At 47.4% G+C, this 23992-nt stretch overlaps 1 pseudogene; it reads left to right on the top strand.

Moving 5' to 3' along the window:
- Positions 1-14004: 14004 nt before the first annotated feature.
- Positions 14005-21245, top strand: LOC146194956 (uncharacterized; annotated as a pseudogene).
- Positions 21246-23992: the final 2747 nt, after the last annotated feature.

The following is a 23992-nucleotide window of genomic DNA, read 5'->3' as shown; positions in this document are numbered from 1 at the left end:
GACCTTCCTAAAAATATTCTCGTAAATATCAGGCTTTTTGCAGGCGAATGCATCCTTTATCGTGAAATTAATTCCTCTGAAGATCATATCGCCTTAAACAACGCACTGGAAACAACGTTACAGTGGTGTACAGAGTAGCAGATGGTGCTAAATGTTAATACATGTGTTTTCGTGCCGATAACAAGAAAAAATCTTTACCTGCATATTTTGTACAGTACAAGCAATACTTTACTAACCCGAGTCAGCGAACACAAATATCATGGCTTGATACTCACGCATAACCTAAGATGGGGCTCGCACGTAAATACCGTAACAGCAGCTACTACACGAAAGTTATTTTTCCTTAGACGTCGTCTCCGAGATGCACAACCCGATACTAAAATGCTAGCTTACAACGCCATTATAAGATCAACAATGGAATATGCTAACGTCGTATGGTTCCCGGCAACTAAACAAAACAGAAAAAAACTAGAAGAAATACAACGGAAAGCGGTAAGGTAGATCTTTAACAAATATAAAATGACTGACTCGCCAACTCACCTACTTAAGAAAGCCGGCATGCTGAGTTTGGAAAAACGCGCCTGAAATTTCTGTATCAACTCGTGCATAACCACTTTAATACAGATACATCAAGTACATCGTCAACGAAAATACAACACTCACACGCTATAAACACTCTTTGACTATAAATGAATTTTCTTGCCATTCTGACAGTTTCAGAGCCTCATTTTTCCCCCTTGCAATTAGAGAGTGGAACACCTTGAAACCAACAATAACACAAAGATCAAAAATGGATGAATTTGTAAAGCTAGAGGGAGGATGATTTGCACACAATTTCATGAATGTTCATCCAAACAGTTTCCTTGTCAGCATACATTGATAACGTGCAAATTGTACTAATCCCTTATTGCTTTGTTATTTCCATTCTGTGTCCATTCATATACCTTTTTCTTTTTTGTTTTCATGTATCAACAGTTCACTGAAGTTTTTACTGTACACCGATCCTTGTCTTGCTTCGTTTATTTCTGACCGCAATCTTCTTTTCATTTTAAATTATTGTCCCTGTCGTTGAACATGCTCCAAATATTGTCTGACCTTATGTATGCGTTTTGTGCCCTGCCTGTAACGATCCCGCCCGGGATTGACAGTATTCCTAAATAAATAAAACAGCGCGCAAGTTACTGCAAACCGAAGCTCTGCCTTCTCATACCTTTCCTCTTCAGCACACGTGCATAAGGGATAAATGCTGCGGGAACAATCTCTAAGGTTCCTTATAAAAAAAAAGATTAAAGAAGAAAGCTGTCCCTGCAGAGTCAAACGCTCGGTGGTGACTCCAGCTTAACCAGGCGCCTCTTCTGAGCACCCAAAGCACCACTGGTCAGCTTCCGTACAACCGTTGCCTCACAATAGGCTATTACACATGAGCAGAGGGAATGACGAGCACGTAGCGAAACAAGAAGGCATAAAAAATACGTCCACTGGCTACAGAATGACCTTCAACGCTCTGAACATTGTACAAGGCTGCGCTTTGGAATCATATCTATGGTAAGAAGGCAAGACGGGAACCGAATGAGTGCTATGCAGCGGCGCGGTACCGCCGGCAACACTGCAGCAGTTACCAAGCTTCCATCGTGCGTCCATGGTTCCATCAATTATGTCATCGCCGTGATGAGGAACAGTGCATGCCGGAAGCTCTCTCGGGTGGCTCTGAATGCCTCCGGCTCCTCAAAGCGACGTCACAACGGACGGAGAAACGAGGTTTCCCTCTCTGCTTTCATCCTCTGTAGTAGTCGTATGGTGCACGGGAGATTTGAATTGTGCGCTTTCAGTCGGCGATTGTGGAAGTGTTTTATGCATAATCGAAAAAAATCACTTCGCGCACCTGATCAACAAACAACCTACTTCAAAAATTTAGAGTATTACCACATTTGAAAACCGCCGCAGTGTTCCTTTAAAAAACTCGGGACCAACTGCAACTGATAACAAATGATCTCTACAGGAGAAGGAGAAAGCTCGGCCTAAAGATCAGTATCTAGAAGACGAAGGTAATGGTGAACAGCCTGGGAAGGGAACAGCAGTTTAAAATAGGTAGCGAAGCGTTATAATTGGTAAGCGAATATGTCAACTTAGGACAGGTATTGGCCGCACATGCGTACCACGAAAGGGAAATAACAAGGAAAATAAGATTAGTTTGGAGCACAATTGGAAGGTACTAAATCATTATGACTATCAGCTTACCGGAACCACTCAAAAGAAAAGTGTATAACAGTTGCATTTAACCGGTAGAGACCTACGGGACTGACATATGTAGGTTAACTAAAAGGGTTATATTTAAGTTGAATACTACGCAGAGGTCCATGGAACGGAAAATGGTAGGAGTAACGTTAATAAATAGAGTTCAGAGCGGTTCAGACAAATAAATCAAATTACTGACGTTCTAGTCGAAATTAAGAAGAGATGAGTATGGAGTTCGAAGAGAGAATAACCGATGGTGTCTAAAAGTTACCAATTTGATTCCAAGTCAAAATAAGCGCAGCAGGGGTCGGCAGGAAACTTTCCTGGGTGGATGAGATTAAGAAATTCGCAGGGGTCAAGTAGATGCAGGTGGCACAGGACCGGATTAATTCAAAGAAAATGGGAGAGACCTTCGCCTTGCTGTGGGTATAGTCTGGCTGATAATGATGATTATGATAAACAAATGCAGATACAGGAGCTCATTGACCTCCTAAAATATAGAACCTATTCACAGCTCCGACATCTTAAGCACTTCCTACGTGCTATATGCAGAGTAACAGGAGCCTGTTAAAGAGGACGCAGGACCTAAATGCAAATTCTGTATGTATTCCTATTAGTCCTTCATGTTTCTTCATGGGTCCTTATGACCCACGTCAGCTTCATGGTACTCCCATAATATTTCTTAAAAATCTATTAAAATCACAAATAGCTTTGTTTTTTCAATAGGAATGCTTAAGGTGCACTTCAGGGTGTATGTAGCCAAGTCAATGGCTGCTTTATAGGCCTGCCTGAGGAGGACATTCACTTTTGTTGTTTCTGTTTTTGTTAGATAAATGTGTGCAGGGAGTACAGCATGTAATTCTGTAAATGCTTGTACGAGCAAATAAGGTCATGCTTGCGAATGACGCGATGTTTTCTGGCTGCACGTTTATCAGGCAGATGATCTGATGCGTAGTTGTAAGTCTAGACAGTATCGCCGTGTTAAGGCTGTTGCCTTCTATAAGCATGCCGGGTATTTGAAGCTTGCGAACTTCAAACACTGACTGACCATCTATGGTGATGAACACAGGGGGCTGCGGTGATTCGAAGGGGGGTAGATGGAGTATGACGAGCTCAGAATTGAGGGGTAAGGGCCATCTATGCCTATCAAAGCCGTGCATCAGAACACCATGTCCGCTTCCTGGAGAGTTTCTTCCATGCCACTGATATTCGTCTGACTTTCTTGTTCGTAAGGAATGTCGTGAAGACACTCGGCTGCTATATCAGAATGCGCAGGCTCCGATCCGACAACGGCAGCCGCGTTTCGCTGTAAGAAAAACACAAATGCGCCCGTGTGCTTTGCGATGTCAGTTGTTGCGACTGTAGGAAAGAATGGAAATGCACTGGCCTGCCGAGTTGCCCTTGCTGAGCCACCACCGCTGCTTAGTCGGACAGACAAGAATTGAAAGAACAGAAAGAAAGCGAAAAATGGTAGTGGTTTAGCTCAGCTACGCCGGGATATACGTAGCAAAAGGTACGTTTCTCTGGCCGAACATGTTGTCACGGATGTTAAGCAATGAGATTCATTGGGTATACATATCTTTTATTCATTTTGCTTGACAGGGATGAAGACTGGCCGGTGATCTCTGAAGTGGAATGCAGCGGTCTCAATTTTGTATATACAGTATTCGATTTGGCCGTCTCCATACACAAAGTTTCATACATTACATTACTCGCCGATGTCAAGTCCATTTGATGCCTGGAGTAGCCAACAAGAGGTATGGTATGAAGAAGGAGGACATACTCAGGCTAGTCAACAGCCTAGTGGCCAGCCGGGTAACATATTCATTGCCGTACCATGTGACTACCAAAGCAGAAAGGGAACAAGCAGAGGCAATACTCCGGAAGGCATACAAAACAGCACTTCATCCCCCAAGAAATACATCCAACGACAAGCTCATGCAACTCGGAATTAGCAACACTTTCGAAGAACTAGGAAAATGCCAGCTCAAGGCGCAAATACGAAGTCCTGACAAAGCTAGGTCGGGAAATAGAAAAGCCACAAAACAGCCAGATCGCAGCACCACACCCGCTAAAAAAGCCAATATGCATACAACCCATCCCCCGAAACATGGACCCAAACCCCCATGCTCACTGGAGACAGGCTAGGGTAGATTATTATGAGAGAACCATGGAACATCGGGACAATGCAGTCTACACTGATGCCTCCCTATACCCCCAAACACACAGAAATAGCGCAGTAGCAGTAGTCGTAAACCACAACGGAGAACACATCACAAGGCTCACAGCCGAAGTATCTAACATAACGGAGGCAGAGGAGATTGCTGTCGCTCTTGCAGCGAAAGAAGAATACAAGAATACAAGACAGAATCCCTTAACATCCAAACGGATTCACAAGAGGCGTGCCGGAACTATATTAGAAGCAGAATTAACATCCGCTCCCTGAGGAACGACCAATACACAACATAATCTGGATACCGACTCACGCAGGAATCGGGGGCAACGAAGGCAGACAACCTAGCTCGAGGAATGACTAGCCGAGCAGGAACGTCACTAACCCTGAGAGGAACCCCAGATTAACTGCGGGGACAGCTATTCGGAATTACTAAACCTATATAAGGGGCTAAGATTCCAGTACCTCCCACCACATGAACATTTATCTAAGGAGGAAGCCACAGGATGGCGAAGACTGCAAACAGGCTTCTTCCCAAATTTATAGATATTAAATAAGATGTTCCCAACACAGTATAGCGCCAACTGTCCGTGGTGCGGAGCTAAACCAATACTATATCAGGTTACATTGGAGTGCGGAAGGAATCAAGCATTCCACAAACACAAAACACCAAGTGCGGCTCAATGGGAGAGCCGGCTCACCAGCCGCGAGCTAGGGACCCAAAGGGCACTCAAAGCACACGCAAGCGAGGTGGCCCGAATCAGTGGCGCCTTGGACTAGGGGCCCACCCACGGCCAAGGACTACACAGACTTCAAGACGAAGACTCCGTCCTGTACCGCTACTACTTCTTAAAGAAGCAATGAAGTTTTAATTCATTCATTCTCTCTCTGTTCGAGCTTCTGCGCTGCTACATGCGCCTTCATACGTTCAATCTCTTTGCTGCTGCTGTGTGCCGCTTTTTACGTCTTGCCGGCGGATGCGTTTCGATGCAGGCGAAACGAATACGTCTATGCGCTGTGCAAAGTCCATGCAAGGTAAAGCTCCCCACGTAGTCGAATTTACTCTGTCGCCCTCCCACTATAGCACCACTCTCTCTCTCTTTCCACTTTCTCTCCCATCTTCTTACTTTCATTAGAGGGCGGGTCAGGTCTCTGAAAAACAAATTTGACATACTGAGTCTTCCCTTTCCTGTGAACCAATTTATTATTATTATTATTATTATTATTATTATTATTATTATTACTACTGCGCTCTGCATCTTGGCGTTCAGCAGCGGCGAGTCGAGTGGCGAGGGGCGCAGAAGCTGCGCTCTCACATCACTCGGCTCCTCGAGTATGTGCAGAACTGCACCTGTTGGAGGTACGCGAAATGGCGAAACTGTGACCAATGTAGCTCTCGCTACAGAACGTGCGTCGCAACAGCCTTCGTCGCCCATCGAAGCGGTTGCGAGTGCAGTTACGACATGCACAACACATAAAATACACCACTGGCAAAAGAACGTGGGTTAAAGATCGCCAGGTGGTCAAATATTCAGAGATGATAGTTATAATAATAATTGGTTCACAGGAAGGGAAAGGCGCAGTATCTATCACACTTGCAATGTGGACACCTGAACTGCGCCGTAAGGGAAGGGAGGAAGGTGGGAGTGAACCGAGATGATTGCAGAATTAGCATTGTTGTTGTTGTTATGGCTGTAGGAAGAAGGAAAAGAAAATGCACGGGCCTGCTACTGGCTCTGTAGCTGAGCCACCTTCTTCTGATTTATTTATAGGAAGGGAAAGGCGCGGTAACTGTCCCCAGTCGAAAAAGGTACAGAACTGTGTCAAAAATACGACAAAATATCCTGTAGTTCTGTCGTAACCATCAGATTGTTCTGTAGTTCTGTAGTTTTTCTGTAGTATATTGCTGTTGTCTGTAGTTCTGTAGCAGTCTTTCGGTTGTAACTACAGAAATTTCTGAACAGGTTTTCCGTCAAAAACCGCACAGAAATTCTGTCGTAAAATCCAAAAACTTTCTGTAGTTCTTTTCCGACTGGGTCTCACTTGTTTTCTGTGGACACCGCAACCGCGCCGTAAGGGAAGGGAGGAAGATGGGAGTAAAAAGTGGAAAGAGAGAAAGAGGAGCCGTAGTGGAGGGCTACGGAGTAATTTCGACCACCTGGGAACCTTTAACATGCGCTGACATCGACAGCACACGGACGCCTCTCCGTTTCGCCTCCATTGAAATGTAGCTGAGCTACCTCCGCTGCCTGTGCAGACAGAAGAGAAAATAGAGAAGAAAGAAAAGGAAGAGGGAAAGAAAGACGCGCGCCGCAACAAGAGCCGTCGTCCACCACCAAAGTGGCACCAAGAGTGCCGCCGCTAGCTCAGGCTGGCATACGTCGTGCCCAGTACCTCATCCCCCCTCATCATAGTAACCACCACCACCACCAAAGCGGTGGCAGGGGCAATGACGGCCTGCAATAGATAAAAATTCGGTAGCAGGCTAGCACCGCCGCAAGCGGCGGTGACCTCCCTGCCCCAGCCCCATCAGGGGAGTCTTATGCTTGTGTTGGTTGTAGCGCGCAGTACATCGCGTGCTCCTTGTCGAACACAGCCAGTGTTCCCTTAAACGCATCAAAGTTCCCCTGCGTTCTATCATTAGTTTAGAGGAAAGGAAAGGTGCAGTATCTGACATTCGCGGTATCCCGCTAACTGATCTCGCGGACAACACAGAAATGCTCAGGCTTGCGCATTTCTTTAGTGCAGACTCTGCAGCGATCTCGGATTATTTTTAGCAACCGGTAACTGGTGTAACGAAGAGCAGTGGCATCGCCCAGCACACGGCCACCTGTCAGTTATGATTAAAGGACTCTGGTTACGCCGACACCAAAACGAAGCAACTGGCAGTCAAATCCAATTGAAATTTACTGCTTCGCGCTTTTGGTATGCTAACCACTATAACAGCTGTAAGTAGCCGGTGAAAAGCAATAATACTAATGCCTACAGGATAAATGAACTAATGGAAATTTATCTCGCCCTAGTATATATCATAGTCTACTTTCCACACCTATGTCACATTTTCAGCTTGGTATTCAGATGACTGCGTGTTCGCCGAGCGCCTCATAAATCTATAGATATAGGTTGCTTCTAGTGGTTAATTCACTTCTTGTTTGCCCATTTTAGTCATTCGTACTTTCCAATTGCGCGCCAATTCCGTCTGGCTCTACTTCCGTGGCATGATGTCCCATTATCTACCTCACATTAACTTCATCATTACCCATTTTATTCCTTGGTACTTTCAAATTGCGAGCCAATTCCTTCCTGTGCCCTTTTTCGTCTCTACTTCCGGTTTCGTGACGTCACATCCTTGACGTCATATCCACTAAGGCACCACTTTCTCTCTTTCCGCTTTCACTCCAACCTTCCTTCCTTCCCTTATGCGTGGTTCAGGTCAACACCTCCCCAGAACAAGTGTGGCAGATAGTGCGCCCATTTATTATTTAGTGGCCCATTTATTATTTCGGCAACATTACGTCACCCTCTATCGATAGACGCCACTCAATAACCTCTGCCACTTCTCAATTACAACTGCTACGGACACAATTTTGCGGACACGTTCGGCGGACACGGCCAGCGGACGCGACCTGCGGACACGGCCTGATTGATTGATTGATTTATAGGAAGGGAAATGTGGACACCTCAACCATCTCGTAAGGGAAGGGAGTAAAGTGGGGGTGAAAGTGGAAAGAGAGAAAGAGGAGCCGTAGTGGAGGATTACGGAGTAATTTCGACCACCTGGGGATCTTTAACGTGCGCTGACATTCCCCGGAAGCTCCTAGCTGCCCATCACCGACAAGAGCGAATCCCCGATACGACTGACATATACACCGACGCATCGATTACAAGCGAATTCGCATCTATGGCCTGGGTATGCGATGACAACCCTTCCCTTTCAGGCGCTTATGCCTGCCATCTACCTCAGGGTACCCCTCTTCACGCTAAACTCCTCGCGTTTTGGGGAGCCTTGTCAGGAGTGCCTTGCACCGGAACTGGGTCACTACGTATTCTTACTGATTCCTTTGAAGCTTACAAGGAAATCGCTACTCCGGGCTCACAAGATGCAACAGCTACGGCTATACAGCGCCTCCTTAAACGCCACCAACTCGCGACCAGAACTGTCGCTATTCACTGGACCCCAGGTGACTCGGACGAATCAGGGGGCAATGCGGCGGCACACGCCGCGGCTGCCTTGGCAGGTGGGATGTCCACATTTACTTCCCCACCCCCCTTGCTTCATCCTTATTCGACCTTGGGCAGGCAACTCACCCCTTCTCTTGCCCTTATGCACTATACTCGGACCAGTCTTCGTAGCCTCAGTCAGCATCGCATGCAGGTGGCCACACCAGACCCACCTTTAACGAGAAGAACCCACCTCACTCAGTCAAGAAGTATTTTTGAATAAGCTCATCGCCCATGCGGCTTACACGCCACGTATTATGGCCCGCTGGCGTCAGTATAAGGAGAAAATGATTACGTGCCCCCACTGTACGACTCTAACCTGCGGCGGCATATCTCATTTACTTTGGGAATGCCCTGCTTTTTCTACTGGACGCCCCGAGATCGAACCCTACCGCCTGAACTACCGTTCCCTTCTAGAAACTGATGCTAACACACAGATGATATTTGCCAAGTATGGCTCACTTAGTGGCCTGGTTAGAGCAATGTGATTCGAGTGACGACCTAAACAATGAAGATTATGTCTACTCCCCTTTATACCCATCCATGGCCATGAGCCTTTCCATTCAATAAAGGACATTCAATCAATCAATCGCACAGCACACGGACGCCTCTTCGTTTCGCCTCCATCGAAACGCAGCCGCCGAGGTCGGGTTCGAACCCAGGTACTTCGGCACAGTAGTCGGGCGTCTTACCACTGCACCACCCCGGCGGGGCCGGCGCACTGTCACCTCCTCCTGCTGAGTAAGACTACGGGGGAGAGGGTGCGAACACGGAGGAATGAGAGCGCGTGTTGGTTGGTTGGTTGGTTCATAGGAAGGGAAAGGCGCAGTATCTGTCACACTTGCTCTGTGGACACCTGAACCGCGCCGTAAGGGAAGGGATGAAGGTGGGAGTGAAAGTGGATAGAGAGAAAGGAGGCTGTAGTGGAGGGCTACAGAGTAATTTCGACCACCTGGGGATCTTTAACGTGCGCTGACATCGCACAGCACACGGACGCCACTTCGTTTCGCCTCCATCGAAACGCAGCCGCCGAGGCCGGGATTCGATCCCGGGAACTCCGGCACAGTAGTCGGGCGTCTTACCACTGCACCACCCCGGCGGGGCAGCGCGTGTTCGCTGGCACAGAACTTGCGAATCGGAAACGTGGGACAGGAACGGATCTCGGGGAAGAGGGGAAGGTGGTGGATTGCCTGATGTGTTTATATTCGTCATAGAATCTGCTTGAATATTATGTGGATCGCGAGCACGGCCGCGAATCCAGTGTATGCGAATAGGACATGGGTACTTTGAACAGAGCAAATGTGTGGACTGTGTTATTTGGAATGTGCGTCGAACGCCCTTAAGCTGTTTAAGGGCAGTGGGAGAGTCTGTGAAAAGATGAACTTAATTGAATGTAGGAACTGGTGGAAGGGATTGTATGGAATTGTAAATTGCTTGAAGTTCCAGTGCCAGAGGGGTGCACGTATCCGCGGTATATGTCACGTGAGTGTTCAGATGCGGATGAGAGGGACTATACACAGAAGTAACTCCTCGCTCTGCAGTATGTGATGCATCGTTATATAATATGCACCCTTCAGGCAGATGTGCGGGTGATACCGACGGGGAAGCAGTGGGGCGATTGTCCGTGAGCTGGCAGTGCGACAATGGAGGTAGTGTCTTTAAATGATGTAGTTGTAAAGCATGTTTACGAGCTCTATTTGCCATCCGCTGATCAACGAGTTCAGTGAGCGTATTTAGCTGGGCATACTCCTGAAGTACTGGTATGGGTGCTAGGCGGGGAAGATATGTTATGGCACGCATAGCCTCACGATTGATGGCCTCAACGTAGTCCCACTGCCTGCGGGTGCCTGGTATATAATACGTGGCTGGAGGACAGAGCGAACAAGCTGGCGGGCCGTGTGAGCACGCGCGCCTCCAGAGCGCATAGATATGCGACGAATGAGACCTAAAATAGCGTGAGCGGTCTTACGGATGGCTGTCAGCCACAGGGTGCCAGTCCCAGAGGAATGAAGAAGAAGACCAAGAATGCGAACGGTTTGTACCTGAGGAATTAGGGTATTATCTATCATAAAATTAATAGTGGGAGCTTTCCGTAAGCCAGCTTTATTTCCAATGCGAATGAAACAGGATTTTATATGCGAAAGAGTTAGGCCCAAAGGAGGGAGGCGAAATGTCAATACATCCAGCTCATGCTGGAGGGCCGCCTGATGGACAGACGTATCTGGGTAATAGCACCATAAGGTTTATATCATCGGCATACGCAAGCACGCGTATAGAAGGGATGGCCTCTAGGGCTCGAACAAGTGGAATTAAGGCCACAATAAATAATGTAGGGGCGAGAACGGAGCCCCGGGGCACTCCTCTGTTTCAGGGGAAGTGACCAAAGGGCTTTCCATGGACACGCACACTGAATGTTCTATTTGTTAGAAAGGCGTGAATGGCGAGGAGAAACCTGTGAGGAAGACCAAGAGTTTGTAGGGAGGCAAGAAAGGTTGAGTGAAGAATGTTATCATATGCCTTTGTTATATCTGTAGCGATCACAGTTCTAACAAGACTGTGCGGAGAATGGTGAAGCACGTCAGCAGCCAAAGTAGCAAGACCGTCCTCCGTTCCTATTTGCGGGCGGAAGCCAATTTGGGATTCTGGATAACAGTCATGGGATTCCAACCACCACGATAAGCGTGCGGCGAGAATATTTTCGTAAAGCTTGAAGATTATTCGCGTCACGGAAATTGGACGAAGGGTCTAGAGAGATACTGCAGGATGACCTGACTCTGGTATTGGAACAACAATAAAATGCTTCCACTCGTCCGGCATGACACCAGAATGCCACAAGTCATTGAATGCATCAAGCAGGGCCTGCAAAGCAGTCCTTTCTAAGTTGCGGAATAAGGAGTTAGGTATGCCGTCGTGCCCGGGAACAGAGTTAGATTTGAGGCGTTCAATAGAGGTCAGCAGCTCTGCCATGGTTTGGTCAGAAGTAATCGCATCGGGGGGTTCGGTAACCGGTAAGCAAGGTGGAGAAGTTGAGGTGGAATCATAGTGGGGAAAAAACTGTCTGGCCGCCTGTTTTGCAAATGTGTCCTCATCTACATTCATCGCAAGGCGAATGCTCTCTGTGTAATCAGAAACTTCAGACGAGGGCTCCATGGCGTGAAACACTCTCCAAAGTTGTCGATTACTCTGCTTGGAGGACAGGCGCTCACACCATGAAGCCCAACGTTGCTTTCCTAGACGTTTTTCATACCGCCTCGCACGCGCGGTAGCCCGGTGAAGAGCGGGGATAGCCAATGGGTCATCGGGGTTACGAGCAGCATACTGATCTGCCTGGCGACGCAGAGCCCAAAGATTCAGGAGGTGGATGTCCGGGTTTGGCTCATCTTCATTTACAGTGGAGGTAATCGTGTGGGACGCAAGAACAGCAGAGAGAGTAGACGATGCTGATGGGGTGAAATCAGATAAGCGATTGTCTGCGCGTACAGAGTCCCATGATGTTATTCGTACGCTACGGCGTATTTTACGTATCCGCGAAGGAGTGAGAGAGTTAAAGATAGGACCGTGATCACTACCCCATGTATCTGGTTCAAAAGCCCAACGAGGGCTACCAGGGCCTAACGACCAAGTCAAATCAGGTGAATGAGGCTCACCTCGTGGACGGGTAGATGTATGCGTGTGGTTTAAAAGATGAAAAGAATTATCTGAAAAGCTTCCCTTGATGTGTGCACCCCTGGGAGAATCCGATGGGTAACCCCATATTCACAACTCATAACTATGATAAAACTGTTTTGAACGCAGTAGAAAAGGCTCCGCCATAGAGAAACGCTGGCAAAACGACGCAGGTAATGGTATTAGAGTTTAGATTGGAGTTTACCACAAGCGCAGATAAAGCTTACACGAAATATACTAACATGAGCCTTTCCGGGATTTGAAATATGCGCCAATTCAGCGCCTGAGCAAAACAATCTGCCTGTAATTATCAGAGCTGCAAACAGGCTCATGGTTTCATAAATGCGCACGACTTTGGCCTCAAGCAACACTACGAAATGAGTGCGCTCTGGCTCCTCATTGCCCTCATACCATTCTCTTACTTGTGTAATCAAACCTGCAAGGGCGCCGCGCTTCAAATTCCGTACTGCGCCTTATCGATGCAACCAGCTGTGAGGTAAAATCACAACACTAGCCGCTGCTTTCTGTTTTTGTCGGTGTTTTCAAGCAGAAAACATCTCTCACCTGTTGTCCAACAAGCGAAATGTCGTTTGGTGCACCACAGCAGTAACGAGCTGACAGAGCAGACGAATTGCAGTATTGCATGTTTCTTTAAAAATTATAGGGACTTTAGCGACTAAAGTAGTGAAAGGCGAAAGCTTGATCTGTCGCATCTTGTCTAGCATTCCTGCCGTCTGCAATCCCACACTTCAACGCGCGCCAAGGAACGCTACGCGACAGGAGCGATGTTGTACCATCCGCATCCAAACGCACGCTTGTAGGAGAGTGACAGATACTCCGCCTTTCCTCCAGGTCTCATCTTGTCTAGCGTTCCTGCACTCTGCAATCCCTCACTTGAACGCGTGCTAACAAACGCTACGCGACAGTGACGAAAAAGTGGCACACACATTGTCCACGATAGAATGAGCCATTAAAGGCTTTCACCTTAACAAATTACCTATCCATATGTATGTAAAATAGTGGTCTTAAAGCATAAGGTACTTATTTAACAACACATCAATTTAAAAAACCCCGCCGGGGTGGCGCTGTGGTTACGGCGCTCGACTACTATTCCCAAGGCCGCGGAATCGAATCCCGGCCTCGGCAGCCGCTTTTCGATGGAGGCGAAAAGCAAGGCTCCCGTGTGCTGTGCGATGTCAATGCACGTTAAAGAAACCCAGGTTGTCGAAATTTCCAGAGTCCTCCATTACGGCGTCTCTCATAGCCTGAGTTGCTTTTGGACGTTAAAGCTCACATACCAAACTAAACCATGAAATTAAAGGCATTTTTGTTCAACCGTATGTGCCCTCTGCGTAATTGTGACGTACTTTCTGAGGCCAGTATCAGCTGAGCGTCCTCTCTTTATATTTTGTTTCTCTATGACAACATGATTAAATTTAATTGTCAGAAAAATGGGGGAGGTGGTGAAGGGTGGCTGTTCCTGGCCGTAGCCTCCTATAACTTCCAGGCCTGCGCCCAAAAATATGACGTCACATCCTGTCGGCGGTCACTTCGCCATGCCCCTCTCCACTGCCGCGCCGTGCCCAGTGCAGTCGGTGCCTGGAGTGCTTCGCCGCCGGTCGCAATGTGAACGCCGCTGTTGGACTCGACCAAATCGCTCGCCATCGGCGTTTGTGCGCGTTTTCCATGTGCGTTTATCGACGGCTGCAATGCCTAACAAGTGTTGCGTGCCGGATTGTTCCGGCAACTATAATGTTGAGAAGAAAGTTCAAGTGTTTTATTTTCCGAAGGAGAAAGACACCTTCGAGAAGTGGTTGCGCGCTATTCCGAGGAAGAATTTCGTGCCAACTTCATATACCAAGGTAAGAATGCTTTCAATGATTCTTTAGTTTTTATTTTTCTCAAACTATTTCGTTTCACCAAGAATGTCATGCGTGTGAATGGTCCGATGAAGCGTTGGCATGTGTGCTGAGAGAAAGTATTAATTTTGTTAGCCGTAATGTCCGCTGTATGAAGTACGGCTACAACCTTCTCTGTGGCCGCTGCCTCGGTTGAGTCATTTGTAAAGTTTATGTAAATAAGTTACAGATGAAAAATTGCTCAGCGACCATTACATTATTAACATCACTGTCCCTAGCCGTACCCGTCCGCGTAAACGTAAAATTTCCCACACAAACTGGAATACATTCCGCACCATGCGCGACACCTCTCACACTACTGGCAGTCTTCAGAGCTGGACAAAAGCACTCAAACATGCTCAGAAACAAGCTACGCAGGAGAGTTCCACTTCAGCCCCGTCAGATAATCCGGACCCTTACCTTGTACGCATCTGGAAGAGGCGGAAACGACTCTTGCGCACTCTTCGCACTCAGCCCAACAATGCTCGCCTTTCCGACCGAGTCACCGAATTGACGCGACAGGTTAAAGAACACTGCGTTAAACTTGACACCAATCAATGGAACAAAATTTGTAACACCATTAACGGCACACTAAATCAAAAAAGAACCTGGCATTTACTCAGAGAACTACTCGGGCCTCAACCGGCGCCTGTTCCCACTCTCGAGAAGCACTATTCTCAACTAGGCGCGGATGCCTTAACAGCCCAACTCCGCGATCTCTACATTCATCCTCCCCTACCCAGCCTTTATACTCCGTACACTGGTGCTTCCAATGTAGAACTCGATCAGCCGTTTACCCTCTGGGATCTCGACTGGGCGCTAGAACAGCTAAAGCGGAAGTCAGTACCAGGTGAAGACCAGATTACATACTCACTCATTCGAAATCTCTCTGACAAGGACAAAGAACATTTTCTGAGCATTATAAACTTACATTGGGAAGAAAGAACACTCCCAGCATCTTGGAAACAATCACTTATAACCCTACTTCCAAAGCCAGGCAAAAAAACTGCGCTTCAAAACCTCCGCCCAGTTTCTTTAACATCATGCCTGGGGAAAACCATGGAGCGGATGGTGCTCAATCGGCTCGAGACTCATCTTGAATCCATAGATTTCTTTCCCCCTCAACAAATTGGCTTACGAAAAAGTGTGTCTACTCAGGACCTATTTTTTCTCCTCATGCACGAATTTGACCCTCAGCCCACTTCCCAGATCCAAGCCATAGTGGCCCTTGATGTGCGAAAAGCCTTTGATAACCTTGCCCACGATCCTCTATTAAACATCCTTGCCTCTACTGGCTGTGGTCTAAAGAAGTGTGGCTACCTCACAGCATTTCTCCGCGACCGTACGGCCAAGTTCCGTCTCCCCGATTCGATATCTGATCCTTTCCCCCTCACACGTGGTACTCCTCAGGGCGCTATTCTGTCACCCACCCTTTTTAACCTTGGAATGGCTCCTCTGTCTCGTATTTTAGCGTCTATCCCAAACCTAAAAAACACATTCTATGCAGACGACCTTACTCTTTGGTGCACTTCTGGGCCTCCTGGAGCAGTAGAGGAGACCCTACAGCAAGGTATCGATGCAGTCGTTAGTTACCTTGATAAAGTAGGGCTATCTCCTGCACCTGAAAAATCCGAATTGCTGCTGATTGCAAAAACTCGCTATCAACGCCAACATAACCAGCTGATCAATCTCACAATGGCAGGTCACCACATCCCTCGTGTATCATGCTGCCGGATCCTCGGACTTCATATCCATGAGTCAACCAATCAGGCCAATGTATCTACAACCGTTAAAGTTTGCAATCAGCTTACGCATCTAGTTCGTCGCATAGTCAATAAGCACGCCTGGCTACGCGAGGGTCAAGTCAGGCAGCTTGTCCACGCATTAGCACTTAGCAAAATTTTATATACGATTCCTTACCTTACACTAACTTGTCGCCAAAGACATCAGATTGAGGTTGCGCTTCACATATTGTACAAGGCCGCCCTTAACGTCCCTGTACATACGTCCACGGAGCGCCTATACTATACGGGGCTGTTCTTGCCCCTGGGAGACCTCATACAACATCGCGACCGGCAAATGGCACGTCTTTCTAGCACCAAACAAGGGCATTGGATACTACAGCAGGTTGCACTCAAACCTATAGACCTCCCTATAATTACCCTTCCTTCTTCGCTCCCGGATAACCTCAGAATAATCCCCATTCCAAAAAACGTTGCACCCGACACTAACACAGGCATACGTTCCGCTCGCGTTTCCAACCATGTTCACCCAACAGATTCCACGATCATCTACACAGATGCATCACGAACTAACGTCGGAGCGGCTGCTTACTCAATTCAGAGCTGTAGCGATGTAGTGACGCATACCCTCGGTCCTTACATAGATCCTCCTCCTACAGCGACTCTCGAGACCCTACCAATAGTTACCAGTATTCAAGACCTCGCACAAGCACCCCTAACCCTTCGGGATATACAATATACACTGATTCAATACAGGCTATACGCGCCATTCACACGGGTCGCATTCCTGAAGAACTACACGATGATCTACACAGAGCTCTTACCAAACTACGTCCCCACACTGTAACACTGAGGTGGATTCCTGGTCACGCTGGAATCCCAGGCAATGAGGTAGTGCATCGCCTCGCCCGCGAACTTCAACACCGGGCGCCTGGGATTTCCTGGCCTTATCCACCAACGTGGGACACTACTCTTCACTACAAAAAAGAAATCAACGTTCACTACAACATTAGAGAAACTCTCCGTACACTTCCTCTTCCTGATAAATCTCTCACTACCACGCAAACCCGCATTCTTAGACGCATACAACTAAATACACTGCTTACTCCTGCCCGATCTTTTCTATACAGAATCATGTATTCCCCTGCATGCCCAAATTGCCCAGAACACTATGCAAACTTGAAGCATTGCATCTTTTCATGCCCTGTCGCCCTCCAATCTCCTCACTTTCCCCACCCTCCTCCCCCAACGTGGCGGGCTTGGTTAGCCTCTGACCAGCTGAAAAATCAGTTGGCCTTGGTGACCCTGGCCCAGGACATTCTTAACGCTTAATGAAATGCGTTAAATAAAGTTGTTTCCTCCTCCTCCTCCTCCTATTCCCTTCGCGTTACATTATTTATTGCGGGGTCAATGTGTAAGCTCTCAGAGGTGCAGGAGTTTTTGACGCAAAATTCCTCAGTGCAGAAGGTAACCTTAAGGGGAAAAAAAATTCAGAGGGCTTAAGGCTGCTTACGTGCTATTGGCGCGAAAGCATCGGTATGTCATCATGAGCGTTCGACCGGAAGGCTGGTTGCGCAAAAGACGCGTTTGTGCACATCGACTCCACAAAATCAGAGGGCAGTTAAAGCTGCTGACGCGAAAGCATCAGTGTGTCATCGTGAGCGATCGACCGAAACGCTGGCATCGCACAAGACGCGTTTCCGCACACCCATTCCACAAACTCGGAGGGCAGTTAAGGCTGCGAACGCGAAAGCATCAGTGTGTCATCGTGAGCGTACCTCTCACATCTCGACATATCAGTGAACATTTCAACCGGCATTTTTAGGAAAGGATGGGTGCAGTAACTCTCTCGCATCACAGCATCTCGGTGGACGCCTCAATCGCGCCTTTCATGCAGCGTCCGATTATTTCCGACGTGATCGTGCGAACTACAACGCCGGCGGCTTTTCGGGCGAACGAGTTGTATACACTTTCGCGTAAAACTTTAAATATGCGGCACGTTTAAAAAAGCACGCCGTTGGAAAGTTTTAGATATTACTACCGATGTATTGCCGTTGTTTGAGCATATGTTGCCACGTTTACTGTCAATAAGGAACCAGTAAATTGCTTATTTTTTACACAAAGGTCACATTTGTGGTAGTAAACTTGCCAATTTTTATATGAGTGAAAAAGGGAACCTAAGAATGTAATGGTAGAAATTCATAAATTGCTGGTTTAATTTATTTGCTTGGGCATTCGCCATTTACGAGAGCAATTTTCTTGCACTGATGCTATGTCCCTCACACGCATATTTTGCATTCCTGTAGGTCTGTGCTGTTCACTTCGACCCTTCGTGCTTGGAACGAACCACGTCGTATACTGACTGGAAGACAGGAAAAGTGATAGAGGTGTCATTGCCTGTGCCACGCCTGCGACCTGGGTCTGTGCCTAGCGTGTTCCCTGGGTGCCCTTCATATCTCACGAAGAAAAAACTAAGCTCAAGTGTACCGCCAGATATCAAGAGATGCCGACAGGAGTCCTCAGGACTTGCTCGGGCTCTTCAAGAATCTGTTGCGTCATATGAAGCGAAAGAAGAAAGGCATCATTTTTCAAGACATCAGCAGATGAAAGCGTACCTTCAAACTGCATCAGTTTCAGATGTGTGGACTGTAATACACAACGACAGGTGCACAATGTTTCTGCACAATGTAAATGAAAGTGAACCATATTTGAATTCATCCCTAACGGTGTTTGACAGTCTTCAATTAAGTGCCTGCTATCAGGGAGCCCCTATCAAAAAGTTGAGAGATATTGTTATTCCAGACGCAGTTAATGATGTAAGATCCCTGTTGCAATTTTAGACAGTCTCTCTATGCTGTCTTCTGAAGATCAAACGTGCCACCTGATGGATGCAATCAGCGTTCTCCTCGAAAAGTTTGAGCGCAATATCCATACAAAAAAAAAAGAAACTGTTACGTTTTTGAAGGAACAGCTGATAACACTTGCTAAAGGACGTGTCCAGTACAGCCCTGAACTAATGGTGCTTTCATGCATTTTGTACACCATATCAGCACATGCGTATAAGTATTTAGGAAAGATGAGCGGACTCACTTTGCCTCATCCAAGCACAATACGAAATGTGTGCTCTTCTTATCAGCTGGCTCCACAAAAAGAGTCATTAGGGGGCACCTTCCTACAGTATGCAGCACACAGATTTAAGTAGCTCCAGCCTCATGAGACTTGTGTCACGTTGATGTTGGATGAAATCCACATCAAACCCTTTCTAGACTATAAAGGTGGCAGACATAGTGGTGCTGCCGCAAATTCTACCGAAGCAGCAACATCAGCACATGTATTCATGGTACAAAGTCTTTTAAGTTAATTTAAAGAGGTGGCATATATCTTTCCAGTCAAAACGTTGACTGGTGATGATCTCCATGTAATACTGAAGAAAGTTATTTTGCGTTTAGAAGAAATAGGGTTTAAGGTTGTAGCAGTTGTCTGCGATAATTCATTAAACCGAAAAGCAATGATTATGTTCAGTGAACCGAACAAGCTCCGTATTCTGTACCCGCACCCTGCGGATCCATCTCGACCGCTCTCTCATGTAGTTGATGCCGTGCACTTACTGAAATGCACACGAAACAACTGGATTAACAAAAAAAATGCGGGCACAAGCTTCTACTATCCACACTTTGAGCTCTCTAACAACAGTGTACACCCAGACAGCATTAGGACTGCCTCATTCAAGGATTTGAGAGAAGTGTACAAGATAGAATCTTCACAACTTTTGAAGTGCGGGTATGGATTAACATCTAAAGCCCTTTATCCAAGCAACTTGGAACGCCAGAACGGTAAACTTGCATTGCAGGTTTTTAGCCCATATGTTGCTGAAGCCCTTGTAGTACACCGCGAGTCAACGTCTATCTATCATGCAGAACAAACTTCAGACTTTCTAAAAATAATCATACGTTGGTGGAGCATTGTAAATGTGAAAACACTAAACAAAGGCATACACCATCGCAATGTCTTTGAGGAGCCTATCTCGTGCCCAACAGATGACCCCAAGTGTACATTCCTCGATGCCTTCATCACGTGGCTTGATGTATGGGAGTTCTACGAACAGGACACTGGCGTGCTCACTAAAGAAACGCTGAGAGCTCTGAAACTGTCTGCACACGCTCTATTGGAGCTTTCAAATTCCTGTATTACCGAAGGGGGGTCAAGTGGATGCAGCTTGCACAGAACCGGGTTAAGTGGAGAAATATGGGAGAGGCCTTCGCCCTGCAGTGGGTATAATCAGGCTGATGATAATAATAATAATAATAATTACTGAACTAGCCCACAGATATGTTCTCCTCGGTAAAATACAAACTGACTGCCTGGAGAGTCGCTTCGGCTAGTACCGGCAGATGGCAGGAGGAAATTACCACATATCAGTTAGGCAACTTTATGAGACAGAGGGCAGGATTCGTTAACAAAACACTCTGCCTGTAATGAGCTCAGAGGATCTGAGAGACATTCAAGACACATGCCCTGCCAGTGGCACCAACAGCAATTTTTGTATCAAGGTCACAGATTCCGACCTTGAAGCACCAAGTGAACATATGCCTGTAATAGCATATGTTGGCGGTTATTGCGCCCACGCTGCATTGAAAGTCCTTAAATGTGCAAGCTGCCGAGACACCTTAGTTGTTGATAGGAGGTTGATCTGGAAAACGAACCGAATTCATTAATTGCTCGCTTAGATAGGGGTGGTTTGCAATTACCATCACCATTTGTTGTAACAGTTCTCATGCACACTGAGGTTATTGTAAAGAAGCTGACTGAATGCAATTGTTCTGAATTTTTGCAGACAGGAAATCAAAGGAAAATCGGTTGGTTGGTTGGTTTGTGGGGTTTAACGTCCCAAAGCAACTCAGGGTATGAGAGACGCCGTAGTGGAGGACTCCGGAAATTTCGACCACCAGGGGTTCTTTAACGTCCACTGACATCGCACAGCACACGGGCGCCTTGCTTTTCGCCTCCACCGAAAAGCTGCCGCCGAGGCCGGGATTCGATCCCGCGTCCTTGGGAACAGTAGTCGAACGCCATAACCACTGCGCCACCCCGGTGAGGAAGCTGACATTACAGTCTCTGCCCCAGCTTCAGGAAGTAACAGAATGCGTAAATGGCCAGACATACGAGCTCCTTCTTACACTTGTTTCAAACTGTGCCACGAATATATTGCTGAATAATTTATGCAAGCTGAGAAACGATATTCAGCGTGTTGGGAAAGAAGAATGTGCGAAGAAAAGAAAAACACGCATCCTTGTGGACGAACAGTCATAAAGCGGTTTTAAATTCCTGGCAGACTTTCACACCCTGGTTCATGTTCATTTCAAATTGTATTGTACTAAACTGTATTGACAGTGAGCGAAATTAACTGTAAATAAGCATTGCTTGGGTCACCCTGTTATCCACGTTTGGTTGTTTCATAACAAAAGTGTATCGTAGTCTGCAGCATCAATTAAGCCCTTCGAGAGCTGTGATGAACAATTTTTTCCACCTGCAACCATCTCCTGAACCCCCGTGCCTATCTTTCCTGCCTGAAAAAGCATATGTCAATCTCTCAAAAGCTACAACAATATTAATGGTACGTGGTCAATATAATGAACCAAAATAAAGTGATAATGATGCTTGATATGATTCAAAATCATTTAAAATTTACAGTTCACAAATTGCGTTACATTAGCAGTACTTCACAGACGGCACTAAATCACGTACCAGTTCCACGAAACAAAAACAAGGTGACCATGAAAAAAAAATAACCAGCATCCTCATTCATGACCGATCGCATTAATGGGCTGCACTTGTCAACAAAATAAAACTACTCAAGAATGCGCACATGCGCATACATGATGCATTCATATGACGCAGTAATAGGCCACATGCAAAATTAATCCACCCGTTTGCTTCGCGATGTTCGTTGCGGTAAATAGCAACCAGCTGACATTCATAAATGCATGGGACATTCTTTCCTCGTTTACGAAACTCGCACCTTCAAACATCGCGCCTACCACAAAAACGAGGGGAGCTACAAGCGCAGCGCGACGCAGCCCGCACTACGCCGGCGACGCCACGGCCACAAACGGTAGGAGTGCCATCAGCCTCCGCGTCGTGACGTAGCCAACGTCACGTCACGTGACGGCCAGATAAGGGCTGGGAAGGTAGGTCAAGCCGCTTACGGCAGGGGCTAGCCAGCCACCGAATTTTGATCTGCTGTAGGCCGTCATTGCACCCGCCACCGCTTAGGTGGTGGACGAGGGCCGTTGCGGCGCGCATCTCTCTCCCCCTTTTTTTGATTTCCTTCTCACCTTTTCTTTATTCTGTCGGCAAGCAACAGCCGTCGTTCACCACCTAAGCAGTGGCGGGTGCAATGGCGGCCTACAACAGAAACAAATTCGGTGGCTGGCTAGCCCCTGCCGCAAGCTGCTTGACCTACCGTCCCAGCTCCGTAGGGCCAGGAACAGCCACCCTTCACCACCTCCCACAAAGTTTTCTGACATTGTTGTTGTTGAAAACCTTTATTTCCACCGAGAAGAAGCTCCGTTTCGGACTCCCCGGCACGCAGGCCTGATGGATCCTTACTCAGGAGCCTCGTGAACTAAGGTCTAGCGAATATGCATTGTTGGTTCACGGCCTCAGCCGCCAGGCGGATGGCTTGCTGCTGCTGAGCGGGGTCCTCGCTTCGCAGCAGGGTCTCCCAGGTGTCTCTATCTATATTTTCTTTAGCTCCTGGCCTGTTGTTACATTCCCAAATAATATGATCTAGAGTGCCCCATCTCCCACATGTTATGCAATGTAGATCCTTTTCATCTTTTGAAATTGTTGCATATACCCAAAAGGGACTAATATGATTGCCCCCTTGTAGTCCCCTCCATGCAATTGCCTCCCCGTTTCAGAGGGAACGGTCTGGCGGCGGACAGACCCTTCTGCTTAGTTTATAGTGCTCTGTAACCTCTTTATACGAGATTATGCTATCTTTTATATCCATGCAAGAGGGCTGGTCGGCAGCCGCCCGGTGATAGAGAGCTCGGGCAAACTCGTGAGCAGCCTCATTCCCTGCGATGGATTCATGTGCTGGTATCCATATAATTTCCACGAGCATGCCCCGCCGGGGTGGTGCAGTGGTAAGACGCCCGACTACTGTGCCGGAGTTCCCGGGTTCGAACCCGACCGCGGCGGCTGCGTTTCGATGGAGGCGAAACGAAGAGGCGTCGTGTGCTGTGCGATGTCAGCGCACGTTAAAGATCCCCAGGTGGTCGAAATTACTCCGTAGCCCTCCACTACGGCTCCTCTTTCTCTCTTTCCACTTTCATTCCCACCTTCCTCCCTTCCCCTACGGCGCGGTTCGGGTGTCCACAGAGCAAGTGTGACAGTTAGTGCGCCTTTCCCTTCCTGTGAACCAACCAATTTGCGCTCAAGCGGCCTCGATTCGAGGACTCGTTTAGCTTATTCTGATATTCTTCCCTTCCCAAAATTTCTGACCGCATTTTTGCTATCGCATAGTATTAATTTAGCCTTGGTACCGACACAAGCGAGCGCTACTGCCAATTCCTCCGCCGCGTTGGCGTCTCTCGTGCGGCTTGAAGCCGATACTACAGGTGCTCCTGTTCCGTCGACTACTGCGGATACGGTGCTCCTTGCCGTCCACATGCAGCATCTACGTAGGCCACTTGTTCTGCTGGTTGTTCTCCCATTCTTTTCTCGTAGGCTCTGGCTCTATGCCCGCGCCTCTCTTTGTTATATTCGGGGTGCATATTTTTTGGCATAGGCGGGACGCGTATCCTGGCTCTTATCTCTTCCGGGATATCCACTGTCTTATGAGCAGTGTATCCCGGTTGGATGTCTATCCATTCTAGTATTTTTCTTCCTGTTTCATATTGGCTAAGTCGCTCCAGCTGAGCTATTCTAACTCCCTCAGCTAGCTCTGCCCATCTGTTGTGGATACCCATTTTCTCAAGACGTTCCGTTGATGTGGGTATGGGAAGTCCCAGAGCGCTCTTGGCACATTTCCTCAGTATCCTGTCTAGTTT

Source organism: Amblyomma maculatum, chromosome 3 (genome assembly GCF_055883805.1).
Source record: "Amblyomma maculatum isolate TAMU_Amacu chromosome 3, ASM5588380v1, whole genome shotgun sequence".
Lineage (NCBI taxonomy): Eukaryota > Metazoa > Arthropoda > Arachnida > Ixodida > Ixodidae > Amblyomma > Amblyomma maculatum.
Note: the sequence above shows the minus strand (reverse complement) of the source record. Positions and strands in the feature narration are given on the sequence as shown.